Source organism: Pteropus vampyrus, unplaced genomic scaffold (assembly GCF_000151845.1).
Source record: "Pteropus vampyrus isolate Shadow unplaced genomic scaffold, Pvam_2.0 Scaffold2, whole genome shotgun sequence".
Classification (NCBI taxonomy): Eukaryota; Metazoa; Chordata; class Mammalia; order Chiroptera; family Pteropodidae; genus Pteropus; species Pteropus vampyrus.
In genome coordinates, this window is record NW_011888783.1 from 5,403,662 (window position 1) to 5,418,259 (window position 14,598).

General features: G+C 35.0%; 1 protein-coding gene and 1 pseudogene across 12 annotated transcripts in view; one reads left to right on the forward strand and one right to left on the reverse strand.

Annotated features, from left to right (window-relative positions):
• GULP1 (GULP, engulfment adaptor PTB domain containing 1) overlaps positions 1-14,598 on the reverse strand; it is a 204,863-nt gene that overhangs the window by 135,719 nt on the left and 54,546 nt on the right. Inside the window, exon 1 of one of the 12 annotated variants that reach the window (XM_011356374.2) lies at positions 13,602-13,633. The exons of the other annotated variants lie outside the window; for them this stretch is intronic. The gene's annotated coding sequence lies outside the window, so the exon portion shown is untranslated. Of the gene's footprint in view, positions 1-13,601; positions 13,634-14,598 lie in introns of those variants that run through there. 12 annotated transcript variants of the gene reach the window in all.
• LOC111739975 lies at positions 13,574-13,692 on the forward strand (annotated as a pseudogene).

Genomic DNA, 14,598 nt, shown 5'->3' on the forward strand with positions numbered 1-14,598 from the left:
TGAACAAGCATTATATTTTTCTCAGGCTATGAACATCTTTCTCTTAAGCCTTCTTCATTACACATTTTCCTCATCAGAAGGGAATTATTTCTGTCTTGACAAGCATCAAAGATATCTCTGTTTTCAGTTATTCTTCAGTTACTCTGTGATAAATGAAGACAGTTTTCCATCTGTGAGCAAAGAAGATTGCAGTCATCTCATTTGAGACTAATCTCCCAAGGCTCCAAAACCCAATGATATGGTTTAGCTTAGGTATAGCAAGTCTTTTCTTTATTCACAGATTTATCAGAATAATTTTTAAAATGTGGAAATGACATGACACCTAGGTCCAGTCTAATTTCATTTGACAGTTAAACATTTTATATATAAGTTAGGTCAAAGTAACCTGCAGAGCACTTGCCACATGATGCTAATAATACCATTCTTCCTCTCCCCTGGGGGTATTTTCAAAGCAGTTATGTATGAAAGCACTTTCACAAGGATAAAGTACTAAACAAATATGAGATCATGTTACTAGTCAAAAAGGATGCATTCCAGAAGTCAGGACTTGTTCTGAAAAGGTAAAATTTACAACTGAGTTTCCATTTTCCAACAAGTGATGGCAGAGTCCACACTTGCACGTAAACTCTTGCAAACATTTCATAAGAATTCAACACTGAGCCATAGAAAAGTAGAAAAAAGATCATGTAATACCAAGTAGATCTAATTTTCAAGCTGCGACTAGATCAAAGAGCAGTCTTTATAATGCTCTGAATCTATTGTTAAGGGGAAAAGCACTAATGTCAGCCATAGCAGGTCACTCCTCCAGAGAACTCATGACTAGATAAAACTGGGCAAGGCAGTCTTCATCTCTTTGCTATATACACAAAAGCACTTAAAACTGAAACAGTACAATACATTCTTTCAGAAAATAAAGACTTCATTTAACACAGTTACTGAAAATGATATTACCAAGAGTATATTCTCTCCGTTGTGCTGTAACCATTTGGGGGGTGGGGGCGGGAGTTGGGCTGTAGCGGGGTGGGCAGAGTGAACTAAACAAAACAAAAGCTTTTCAAAGGGAAACAATGATCTAGCCAGATGTTTGATGGATTTATACTGCTCTCCAAAATATGACTGAAAGCTACTTCACTAGTTTATAATAATAATCAGACTGTGATATTACAAAGATGTACTTTCTTCATCTCCTTCCCAGTTTTACTGATACAATGAACATTTATTGAATACTTGATCCAGTACTGTGTACTGGAGATACAGATGAAGGCATGGAACTTCTAATCTAGTAGAGGAGTCAGACAAATTAACAATTTACAACGTTATTATAAATATAAAATAAATGTCATCCTATTAAGCACTTGCATCTAACTTAATTCTTAATTTCTAAATAGAGATCTATTTGAACTAGGTCAGCTGATGATGGTGATGAATCTATAAGTCTTTTTTTACTTTTCAAAATATTTTTGCTGTTATAATGGAATTTTATTTTCAAAAAACAACCCAGTCCCATATAGAGATGTGTTTTCCTTCTTTTACCAAAAAGAAAATCAACACTGAGAAATGAGTTAGAAGCATCAGAGCTAAGACCACAACTCAGAAATTCTGAGACTTTTTATTTCCTTTTCACAATTAGAGGATAACACTCTAGTTTACATGCTAAAATCCTGTGCACTATTTGTCATTTTGTTTCACGTTTTTTGGCAAACTATGCATAGCAATAATACTGAAAAAGAAAAATCCTCACCCATTGTGACTAAAGCATGATTTTGCAGAAAAACCTATTCTAAGCTAAGAATTGCTTATTGTCAAATGAATTAATTTTTTTTTTCTGTTAGTACATGCCAAGAGAACTTACTACAGAAGAAAACAGACATAGTGTGAGGTCTGAAAGAATATATCAGATGCTTGTGTACCAATGATAATTACTGCCTAATCAAGGAAACTAACCTTTTCAACCTACTTACATCTTGCTGGCAGTATGTCTGAATTAGATAAAAATGGCATTACTTCCTCTGTGCCTGACACATGGTAAATGCTCACTAGATATTTGGAGGAGGAAAGGCAAAAAAAGCACTAGAAGGGAGAAAAATCTTATCAATAGGGTCATCAAGCTCTACTTTTCCAAAAATCAAACAAAAAATCCAACAACAATCACACACACACACACACACACACACACACACTCTCACACACACACACACACACACACTTAAATAGAAGCAGCACATGCATTTGAAAGCAATTCATTTAAAGACGACTCAACTCACATTTTAAAAGTTCTAACTCTAGATTTTGCCAATGTTACCTGTGTAGTCTTTGAGTACCTGCTCAGGGACTTTGCAGAGAAATAATTTATCCAAATGAGAGACAACACTCTGAGATGCGATCTTTATCACTTTTTAAAACTGAAAGAGCCTTACCTACTTATAGATGTCACCATTAACAAGTAAGTTTAACTCCTTATAGAAGCTGTTTATGGATTTTTAAGTTTCACCTATAGGTTGAAATAACCCATAAAGTAGTGAATGAAAATTAAATTGGAAGAAAAATTGGTGAATTAAAATTGGTGATTTTTTTTTTAATTGATGACAAAACATACGCAATGAGATCCAAGAAAAGCCTTGAAAACTAAGTGAGGAATAGTTATTTCTGATTCATTGATTGCTTCAAGGTTAAAATTCAGGAAGGCCAAGTATGGACTGAATGCTGAGGACCTCCAACCACTACGCTTCTTGCGCCAAAGTAATTCCTCACTATACTCAAACTGGCCATTTCAAAATGCCTGTCATGCCTATAAACCCCATCTACAAGGGTCCTGCCCTCATCTTCCTGCTGGAGGAATAACTTACCTGGAGGCACTCAGCATAACCCTTTTCGTCTGAAGAGCCTACAGTGAGCACCCTAGCTAAGACTAGATCATCTAAGACTTAAGTAAAGATCTCGTCAAAATCTTTGCCTAAACAAAGCAAAAAAACTCTGACATAGAAGAAAATCAAACTATTTGTAACTGTAACAGAAAACAAAACACATAAGGAAAAGATGCTTTACAGATGTTACGAGGCAGTTGAAGTCATGAAGAACACCACGAGAGATCAGAAACTGAATCCAAAGAAGGTAGAGAAACATGTAGAATAGAGAGACTGTTAGAAGAGGGGGTGGGGGTGGCACAGAAGGGACCTGCATCATTACAATGGCAGAGAATCGACTCTGTCACTAGGAACCTCAAAGAGATGCACTGATTACTTCCCATTTCTGTATCTCAGTCCATGTTTCCCCAGGTTCCCTTAAAGGCTAGCCACATGCGTAGGATTCCTGTCTTCAACCCTAAACTTAACCTAACTGAGGTAACTGAGTGGGTCTTTTTCCTCACATCAAAATAATCTAACGTCACCTCTTCTGTCTGTTCGCCTTAGTATCCACCCAAGGAATCAGTCTTAAAACCACAAATGAACAAAATTTCATGATATATAACACTGTAAAAACAATATTTTACTCTATCAAATACACTCTCAAAGAATTATACTAATTGAATGAAAAGTAAAAAATAAAAACCAAGCAAATTTTTGTCATGAATTTCAAGTCACTAAAAAAAATGTAGTCTCCAAAAAAAGAAAACGTACTCTTCATTTGTAGACGTCTGTTCTATAGTTAATTCAAAAACAAAAACAAACATATGCTATGATTTCTCTCTTTCTTCCTAAGAACAAAGCAAATATAATTTATCCATGGCTTCTGTATTTTCTTTGTTGTGCTTGAAACCTTTTTTTTTTTTTTAACTTGAGGCTAAATAAATGTATTCACAGATTATATCAATGTAACAGGAAAGAATGTATTCTTTCTCCACTTCATGGATCTTTCAACACCAAAAAGCCCAGTCATTTTCCTAGATTATTCTTACTTACATTTTACTTTCCTATAATAAAATATTAGGTATAGGCATACTTACAAAATCACACCCTACAGCTAAGAGGAAGGAAGATGAGTGAGAAGAGTTAAGAGAAGGTTGAAAGGGAGAAGAAGAAGGGATAGGATATAAAGGAGAGAAAGAAAAGAAAAGGAGGCAACAGGGGAAGGAGAAAGGAGGAGGAGGACTCATGGTCACAAGTACACCCATGGAGCACTGCCACATCCTTATGCCTGGGGTTCACATCAGACCCGTGCCCAACCACTCTGGAGACAAAGCACGCTAGGGAGGAGAGCATCTAGACATCTCCGCTTCACATTCAGTGATGTTGGTCACTGTTCTTAATGGCTGAAGGACGATGTTATCGCTCTTAGTCACAGCCTCCTCTCATTTTGGTAAGAGCATGTAGAAACCACATTCCTAATTGTGCATCCTTCCCATGGGCCTTGGCATGTAACCACTACTGTCTTGGTACCTGTTTCTGAGTTCTTCGGATAATACTGTACTTTTGTCACACTTTCCCTCCAGAACTGAAACTTGACAAATTAATCCTCCTCACTGGCATACGCTGACCTAGACCTCAAAAAGAACACTTGTGAAAGCCCCAGGTGTGTGCTATAAAATGCCATCTGACTCTCCATGGCCATGCCATATCCACAAGCCAAAACTCCCTGTTGATTCATTCTCAATTCCTGAGCTACTCTATTTCTTCAACAACGCCCAGAGGTAGTGTAAGGTAGCCTTCGACACCAGGCTTCTGTCCACCTGCTGGAACTCAACTGTTTACCCCACAGCTGAGGCAACTCCTCCAGCTCCTGCCTTCTCCTCTATCCATCCCGGCCAGTTCACAGACACGGATAAATGCTAAGCTAAGAGAAAAACTGGAACCAATAACTAAAATACACTCATTTACCAAATATTTATTGAGTGTCAGGAATACCTCCAGACGGTAGTGACACAATGATGAACAGACAGATATCTACTCTTGAGGAATTCATGTCCTATTTATCTGCATAGATAAACTAAAATCTGATCACATATAAAAGTAAATTCATTGTCATTTTACATTTTTTTTATACTTTTATACTTCCTGGAGATAGAACATTCCAAATTAGTTGGGCTTCATTAGAACAAGGATGCCGATGCTGAGGGCCTCACACCATGAAACTGGTACTCTGACTTTGCTAGTTTGAACGTAAAATCTTCACTTTCCATTATTAATTCTTGACACAGACATCTCTATACAGACAAGCAACTGGCTAATCCTGGGGGTCAGGAAGTGGTCTCAGTGGGCACTTCTCCTCCATGTAACAGACCTGTGAACCCCAATGTAGAAAGCCAAAAGGGCTTCCTACTACTTGAGTACTGTGAGAAGAATGCTTGGATAGGAAACAACAAGGATTTATTTATTTACAGTAAACGACTCCCTTGAGCAACACAAAGGGAGGTCAGCTAATTCTAAATAAGACAGATGATAAAATAGCCATAGTACATATTAAGCCCACTGCATGTAAATAAAGGTTTGTAATATATCTTTTGAAAAACTGCAACATTAGAGTTGATAGGTTTAATAGAACGCAGTCTGTAAAATTCAGTATTACACAAACAAAAAAAGTGTGACTAGTGAGACTGTTGACACTGGTCAGCTCCCAAAGGTGTCATATATTAGGCCTATGTAAATAAGCCGTTACCTTCATGACTGCCAAAACTACTCTGCTTCAAATTTCTCACCTGGGAAAATGTTGCCAACTCTTCAAGTGACATCATATTTCTTCCCTTTATACAACTTCCTATATACATCTCATTACCACATCTTGTCCATCTGACTTTCAAAAGAGCTCTAGAATTTATTCCACTTCCTCCATTCCCACTGCCAGACATTAATAACCCTTTGCCTTGAAAACTGGACTCTCTTTACCTACACTGTTTACCCCAGTCCTTGCTTTACCTTTCGGCAAGCATAGCTCAAAAATGAAAATCTTTATTCTGCCACCCAACTATTAACCATGCTTCAATGTTTTCTTGGAAACTTCAAGATAAATTTTATACTCCTCCATAATTCAGCCCCTGCAAACACTCTAAACCCAACCATAGTCAACCATTACTTGATGTATGTACATTGCTTTCAACAGTTCCCAACTGTTGGGTTCAACTCCCTGAGTGACCAAAGTTACTGCAAAGTAGCTACAAATCTACAGGTGCACTGAGTATCTTCTATATACTAAACATGTACACAGAGACATACTATAATTCTTCAAAGGTATAAAAATGAACCCTTGAATATACGAAAGGCAATTAGATGTTATAATTCTGAATTCTTACAAATACAATGGACTAAAAATAATGTTTTTTACAAGGAAAAAAAGGCAATGATATTAATAGAAAAAATATTGAGATTGTGGAAAAATCACTTTTCAAAATTTAATATTTCTATAGCTCCTAGTAAATTAAGAGTGGGAAGGGCTTTCAAGTCACTTAGACAGCTACATTGCCCACGTGTCTTTACAATCTGGTTGTACTTAAATTAGAACCCACCTCCGATTAAGCATCAGTTTCCTTTTCTGTATTCTTTTCCCTTTAACTGATTTGAAGTAAGTGGTGATAGTTCCCCAGATGCTATAATTGTTATACATATTCAGTGGGAAAAGCCACTGTGCACACTAAAGAGAACAAAGGATGTTCCACCCTCTTGGCCAGCATTGCCTATCAGCCTTCTAAATCAGATAATGGAGAGGAAGCAGAGAGAAAGGAGCCTGGCACTGTAATGTTCAGAGCCTTTTGAAAGAGACATAACCATTTAATATCTTGGCATATGGCTAGGAGCACTGTAACCACTCTTTTAGTGAAAAGGCCTGGAGTCATCGATAAATTTAAATTTAAGACTTTAGAAGAACAAGCAAGAAACTATTCACAGGTTTATTTGTAAGTCCTGCAGGCACTAATAAGAGAATAAACTTCACATCTGTTTAATGTCAAAAAAAATCATAAGTCTTGACTGTTTTGTCTTGTTTATAAACATGTACAGGTGAGTGAGACATCAATAATACCATTTGAAGAAATAAAAGTCAGTTATATATGTAGAACAATGTTTCTAAAAATGAATTCTGAGAAAGGCTAGTTCTATGAAATATAAGAAGTGTTTTACACATGCACACGCACATACATTTAACAGGGTTCCATAGCCAAATAAGTTTGTAAAACATCTGGATAAATTTAAACAATGTTTTTACTGTGATATATCCCACATTTTTAATATATTATCATATATTTAAATCTCCAAAAATGTATCATATTTCCTTATTTTATTTCACCAAGAAAATACTTTTTCATGGAGTATCTCCAGAGTTTTATTCATACTGCTCTCAAAAAATGAGATAGAGATGATTTCACGATTAACAGTTTCATCTCCAGATAATGAGCCTATTACTATAACTAAAGTCTTGACTGAAATGCAGATGGATATGACATGCAAGTAGTTATGAACATATTAAGTCAGGTTCATAAAAAAAGCCATGAAATCATTTTTATTTTTTTAAACTGACAATATATATCAGTAAAGAACATTTTGTCATTAAGAAGGAAATAGAATTAAATTTGGAAAGACAGGCAAGCATGATAGAAACTAGATTTTGTTACAAGTCCTTTTGATTTAAGAAAAATTGCATGGAACATAAATGACATGTACATTTTTCTTAAAAAAAAAAAAAAAAGTGCCTCCTCCCCATTAGAACAGGATAATTATCACCACATACATCAAAAGTATGGTGAGCACCAAGTTGCTTCTAAATCTAGATTTGTTTTAAATAAGGATATCCTCCATATTTATTTCTTTAATGATATTAATGATAATCATAATGACATTCTCAAAATGCAAACAAGAGCAAACCATTTGATGGCTTCTGCTCCCACTTATAGACCTACAGGCTCTCCATGAGCTGTCTCATACAGAAACTAGTGTTTTCTCTCTCCCTCTCTTTCTCTCTCTCTCTCCCCCATCACCTTACCACCTCCCACTTTCCCTCCCTCCATCCCTCATCCTCCATTCCATCCACATAAGACTTCTTGCTCTGCCTCAAATATGCCAGAGTCATTCTCATTTCGGGTCTTTACAGGAGCCCCTTTCCCAGAACCTTCACAGAGCTCAAGCACCTACCCATCAGTCAACCCTTTCAATGCTACTTCTTCCAAAAGGCTGTCCTAGCTTGACTGCTGCCCTCTCCTCTTATCCTGTTTTATTTCCCTTCTAGTGATTATCAGTAGCTTAAATTTTAATTCACTTGTTTATTGTCGGTTTCTTTCACTGAAATGAGAAAAGGGCTCTTATCTTTCCTCTCCACTACTAAAACACATGGTTTTCAAATCTAGTTGTATATTAGTAATACATTAAAGTTTTAACATGCACAAATGTCTGGGCACTATGTATTTCTGATTTAAATAGTCTGAGATCAGATGTAGGCATTAGTGTTTCTTAAAAATGATTAGAGAGAAAGATGCCTGGAACATAATAGGTGAATAAATAAATGAGTTATTGATGTAAATGAAGACATCTACTTCCTATCAAACACATTTGCAGATCAGAACATATTTTGAATGCTGCATATAATATTTAGCATTTAATATCTAATGGTCAAGGTATGTGTAATTGTCATCTGTTCAATATTACACAGTGCAGTGACATTTTAGAAAGGCAGAGCTTTAAATTGCTCATTTGTTAGAAAAATAATTAAGTGTTCAGGTTTATGCCACCAAAAAAAAAAAAAAAAAAAAGAAGCTATTTTCCATGATTGTGTTGAATGATAATGGCTTTCAATTGTATGGTAACTAAACTTTCGTGATATATTAGTCAAGACTGTTATTTGAGCTACTTACATTTTGATTTTTATAATCAGATAATAAAATGAAATATTAACTTCCACAATAAAATTTTTAGAAGGCAGTTTGTGTTTTATTGCTCTGCACTAAAGTAAGCATGTCATGCCCTGCTATCCTTCTAAAAACAGCAGCCAAATGGTTTCCAATTAATCTCTTCCTCCAGCATCTCATCAGACAAGAGCACTGTCAAGGGTACTGTACACACCCTGACCTAACCAAAAAAAACAAAAGGCTCACCACTGACTTAATCAACATTAATAATTAAATCAATTTTCCTCTTAAGAAATCGGAATAAAGGTTTCACAGGTGGAAGCAGTTCTTACTGCCAAAGGGCTTTCCACAGTTTGACACATCCAAGAATCGATGCCAGAAAAAGTGATGAAAACCTTGGAATGCTTCTAGTAGCTTTCAGTTAGTAGAGAACATTTTCATTGCTTGAAAGTCAGTGCTAAAAAAACACAGAATTGTCTATGGTGCTCAGTTGAGATTCATTAAAAGCTAAGACAAGTAGATATTGACATTTTGGGCTGTGATTAAAGATCTTTCTCTTTGAAAATTATTAGCAGTTCAGAGTAAAAGTGAACCCTGTTTTGGTCAGAAGACATTATTTTTAGTCATGAGTGACATTGTTATAGGATCATAACTACAGAATCTGAGAATGAAGTAGGTAAAATCATCAAAGTAAACCAGTGAGTCACTAACTACAGGTTGTCAAACAAAGAGAATTGGAGATCAAGAGGCAGCAGAGCATAATGCCAGTGAGAGAACAAAATTCTCCAACATGGAGTTCATATTCTGGTTACAAAATGTCAGCAAGTCTTGATAATTAAGATGTTGTTTAAGCAACTATGGTCATAAAATATAAAACAATCACAAAATAAACACCGACCCCCTCTACACTTAGCTAGCTTCCAACCTTTTCCCTAATCTATTACTTATTCTTTCCTCTCTGTGATAATGACTCATATATCACCTTGAACAATTCCTAAAGTTTACCAATGTATAAGCAATGTCTCAAATTGAGTTAACTTTTCTGTCTTAAGTATTCTTAATGTGATGTGAAAATCAAAGTATTCTCCTTCTAAAATTATAAGCAAAAAGAACAATTGACTATTTTAGACCTGTCACTTCTCTTCAGAGAAATTAAAATTAATAGTAAATGGACATCATTTTTTAATTCACCCTGCTCTCATATCCATAACTATTAAGCCACCACTTTTATTCAAAAGAATACAATGACAGCATTTTCCATGAGATAAATTTGTTCACAACCCAATTAAAGGCTTTGATTTTGCAAGTTTTAGAAGTATGAAGGAAATAAGACAACAGGAAATGCATTGATTAACCTGCTAGAAGGAAAACATTCTAGTTTAGTTAGATAAATAAGTTGAGTTAGTAGATAATAGCTTATGGCAGTGATTTTACTCTCATTTTAAGGACTGTTAAACACAATCATAGCACCATTTATTTCTTCTTCATAGCATGTAATCACTCTGAAGTCTAATTAATTGTTTGTAATGATGTCAGTTTTGCATACCATTACATCTCCAACATTTGGTGGGCTTTATCACCTATTCTCCTATTGCTTACCAATAGGAGAATCCTGATGAATAAAATTTACCAAGATATAAGGTTACAGAGAAGCCTCTGAATTTTGGTAAAATAAAAAGGATTTTTTCCATATTCAGAACCATACTGTCCATGACCTAAGGTATAGCTAAAGAGTAGGAAATTCTGTTCCATCTTACAGTGTATCAGTAATGCGTAAGTTTATATGCATGAATGTAATGGTGTAAACATACAAAACTAAAAACTATAATTCATCACTGATATATATATATATTTACTACAGTAACTTTATTGTATTTCATTTTATTTTAAATAGAAAGTGAAAATTCCCAGTTACTATTTAATAAAAAGGTTTGGCAAATATTTTACTTATAACTAGGAACGAATTTCTGAAAGCTTTGCGATTATAGCTACATTGTTTTATAAATATCATTTTGAAATTATCTATGACAATGTCTTTTTTTTAAGACTTATTTTAACTTTTTCGAAGTGGTTGTTACATGTATTTGAATATTACCACATGGACTAAAATTACTAATTAAAATTCTTATTTTAATATCTATGTTTAAAAAAGATTCCACAAATGGAAACAGAAAAATGATCTTTTTAAATAATATTTTAATAATGTTTAAAATGTCATAGAGCTATGCACTAATAGCACACAGTATTAAATGTATTCTAAATTTTAAAAAATTTCATTACTGAAAGCAACGTATTGCTCTTACTTGGTCTAGAAAGTTACTATTCATCTGAATCCCTGACAAGGTCTTTATATTTTCTGTTCTTCGTGTGGGAGGTTTTTTTTGTGTCCAAGTGGTTCACAGCCTACACAGACATGTTAAGAAGTCCCCAGATTGCCTAAAATTATATGCAATATTAGGTGTGTATATACATATTTTGATCATATTTTCAAAGGGACCTATGGCCCCAAATGTTAAGGATTGCTGTTTAGCATTTATTGCTTCTCCAGTGCACAGGCTGATGTGAATTTGTGAGTGGCCTAAATATACACACACACCTTTTTTATTTTCCTTACTCACTATGAAGTTAATGCTTAATTACGTAAACTACAGTGTATCCAGATGAAGTTTCTTCCCAAGTGCTTGTATCATCCAAAGTTTACCTAACATGTCTTAGCCCCCAAAGCTCCAGGCTGAGCTTCTCATAGAATAGTCTGTGAAATACAAGGCCAACAGTTGATTCTTTTGGGCATTGAAAAGTTGTAAGTGCAAGCACACATACACACACAACATCATGACTTAAAAGATCTTAAAAAATATTTTACTGTTTCTGACTTAAATATTTTACTTTGTTATCTAGTACAGAGATAACAGTACCATAATAAGTAAAAGAGCCACAGACAAAAATTCCTTAGGGAATACCCTCATTGGCTCACCTTGCCCAGCAACAGTAATGGGCTGTGTTAATGCTTTACTAATACATTACCCAAAGTCTAAGAGTCATTCTTATTTTTTGTGACAACAAAAATCTCATTGAAAGATCCAAACAAAAAAACAGAGCATAAGACCTATTTTTCAAAATCAAGTTTGATTGGGTATTTTGACAAGGAAGGATAGGAGGGAGGGAGGCAGAAAGAGTGGGTGGGTGGGTGGGTGGATGGGAAGGAGAAAAGAAGGAAGGAGAAAGAAAAAATAATATATATTTTTTTAATCCATGTGAATAAAAATATAAAAATAAGACCTATTTTTTAAAGAAGTTTGGCATTTTCTCAGGTTTACACAGTGGAAGAGATCTTTCACTACTGAATTTTTAAACTGTGTTCTGTTTGTACTCTTTTTGATCTTTTATTGTATTTTATTTTTTTATGAAGTAGTTGCTTATTTTACTTTTGTTCATCAGCCTTTTATGTCAGTTTTTTTAATTGTCTTTTGGAGTGGGAAGTAGTGGGAAGGCCTATCTGTCAAGGTCCCTTTATTACAGACATAATTTTTCTTATTTGATAACTTCCTGATTCATGTGATGTTTGTTCCTGTGTATCCTTTTGAACTTTCACAAATGTGTGCTTGAATTAACTATCAGAGTAAGATTTAAAACTAAAATAATGTACTTTTAAAGTTTTTAAATAAACAAAACATGAAACTTATCATCTTATCCATTTTTAAGTGCCTAGCTCAGTGGTGTTAAGCACATACATTGTTGTGTAACCAATCTCCAGAACTCTTTTCATCTTGCAAAACCAAAACCCTGTACTCTATTAAACATCAGTTCCCCATTGCCAGCCCTCCAACCCTTGCAGGCTCTGACAAAAATAATCTATTGTCAATAGATGGGAAAGTATAGACTCCTCAAAGCAAATGAATGTCCTAAAACACATTTTACATTTCTTCAAAGTATTCACTACATAAAGGTCTTTCCTCAAATATGTGTTGGTCATTGACAATATCTCTTCATAATTAGCACAAAAACAGCATGTTGTTTTCCAGACATCAGTGGCACCTGTGCTTTGGGAGTTATTTCCAGTAATCCGGATGATTTCATGCAACCTGCCCACATTTTTGAAAAGCTAGTCCTTATTAATAACCTGAGATAACAACAGAGTGCCAGAAACTGCTTTGTGTGCTTTATAAATGTATTAGGTGTTTTATTTCTGACAACAAGCATATGAGTAAACACTAACATTACCATGATTTCACAGATGAGAAATTAAAGCGAACTAGCAGCCTATTTTTTATGAGTTCATTATATCAGAATTAAAAGTTTAAAGAGCTACCTTAGGCTGATGAGCATGTTGGTTTACATATTTATGCTGCCAAGAAAGATTGTTTCTAGGGTCCAATGTGCTGCTTTTAGTTTGTGCACTTCTGATCTTGGCAATGGAGGGTGAGATGCTCATGGACTAAAGAACTACAGTCAAACCAATCTCTGTTCCACTGCTTGGACAACTCTGGACAAACTACATAAATACATTCTACCTGTAAAATGGGGATACCCTCACATGTCCTGCTTCACTAGGGGTGTGTGTGTGCGTACGTGTGTGTGTGTGTATGAGAGAGAGAGAGAATATGCAGACAAGGACTTTGCTAACCACAAAGTGTTTTAGAAATGTAAGATAGAATCATGATTATTATGGGTACCCAAGAACACATGGAAGGCAGTATCAGGCAGATCCAGAGTATCTGGTTTAAGTATCAGTTGAGTGGCATTGTGGGTCAACTAACCTCTCTGTGTCTCATTTACATTTTATTTGTGAGGTTAAAAGAATACCATCATGTCTACGGCCATGCCACCCTGAACGTACCTGATCTCACCTGATCTCGGAAGCTAAGCAGCATCGGGCCTGGTTAGTACTTGGATGTGAGACCACCTAGGAATACCAGGTGCTGTAGGCATTAAAAAAAAAAAAGAAAAAGAATATCGTCACAACTCCTTGTGTGGATAAATGAATTAGTATTGAAGCACTTAGAATAGTGCCAGGCATACAGTGAATGCTTGGTAAATGTTAGCCTTCATTTTTTACTTAGTATTTCCTATTACTCAAATTGCAGTTTTTCTCATCCCTCCTAAGTCTTTTCCTAAAACAATTCATGTAAGAAGCCTAGCAAAACATTTTCACATAGTAAATACTCCAAGTATGTTAGTTTGATGCTATGCCCCTACTCATTTATACAATCCCGTGGATTTTGCAGGTTAATAGTATATAATAAGTCTTTGCACACAAAAGTAATCTGTCTCATGTTTCTGCCAAAACTCTAGCAATCAATCACAAAGGGGAAAAAAAGGTTTTATTTAATTGGTCTTACTGAAAGTATAAATACATTATGTGTCATAAGTGTTAAATCAGTGTTGTCCTGTCTTGTGAATTACCAAAGTTCTTCACCTCTATTTTGGATTGTTTTTTTGGAAGTTCAATCTATAATTATTGTTAATTTTGGTATCTGTATACTTAATATTTTCCTATTTCAGCCCCTCAGTAATGATGCTGAAGATTGAAGGTATGCATTCATATTGAAATTTTACAGAAACATGAATTTAAATGTATTACATGTAGGGTGACCATGTAATTTATCATCCAAATTGGAATACTTTTGAGAGTAAAAAGAGAGTTAACTAGATACAATATCAGGGCAACTAGTACAAACTCAGATTATCCCTGGTCAGGAAGGATGCAATGTTATCCCAACTGAAAAGTTACGAGTAGTTGCTTTCCAAGTTATTCACAGTTACATTGAAAATGTGAACTGAAATAGATGCCCAAATAAATACAATAGTGATTTTTAGCTAGTAGGTTACACAAG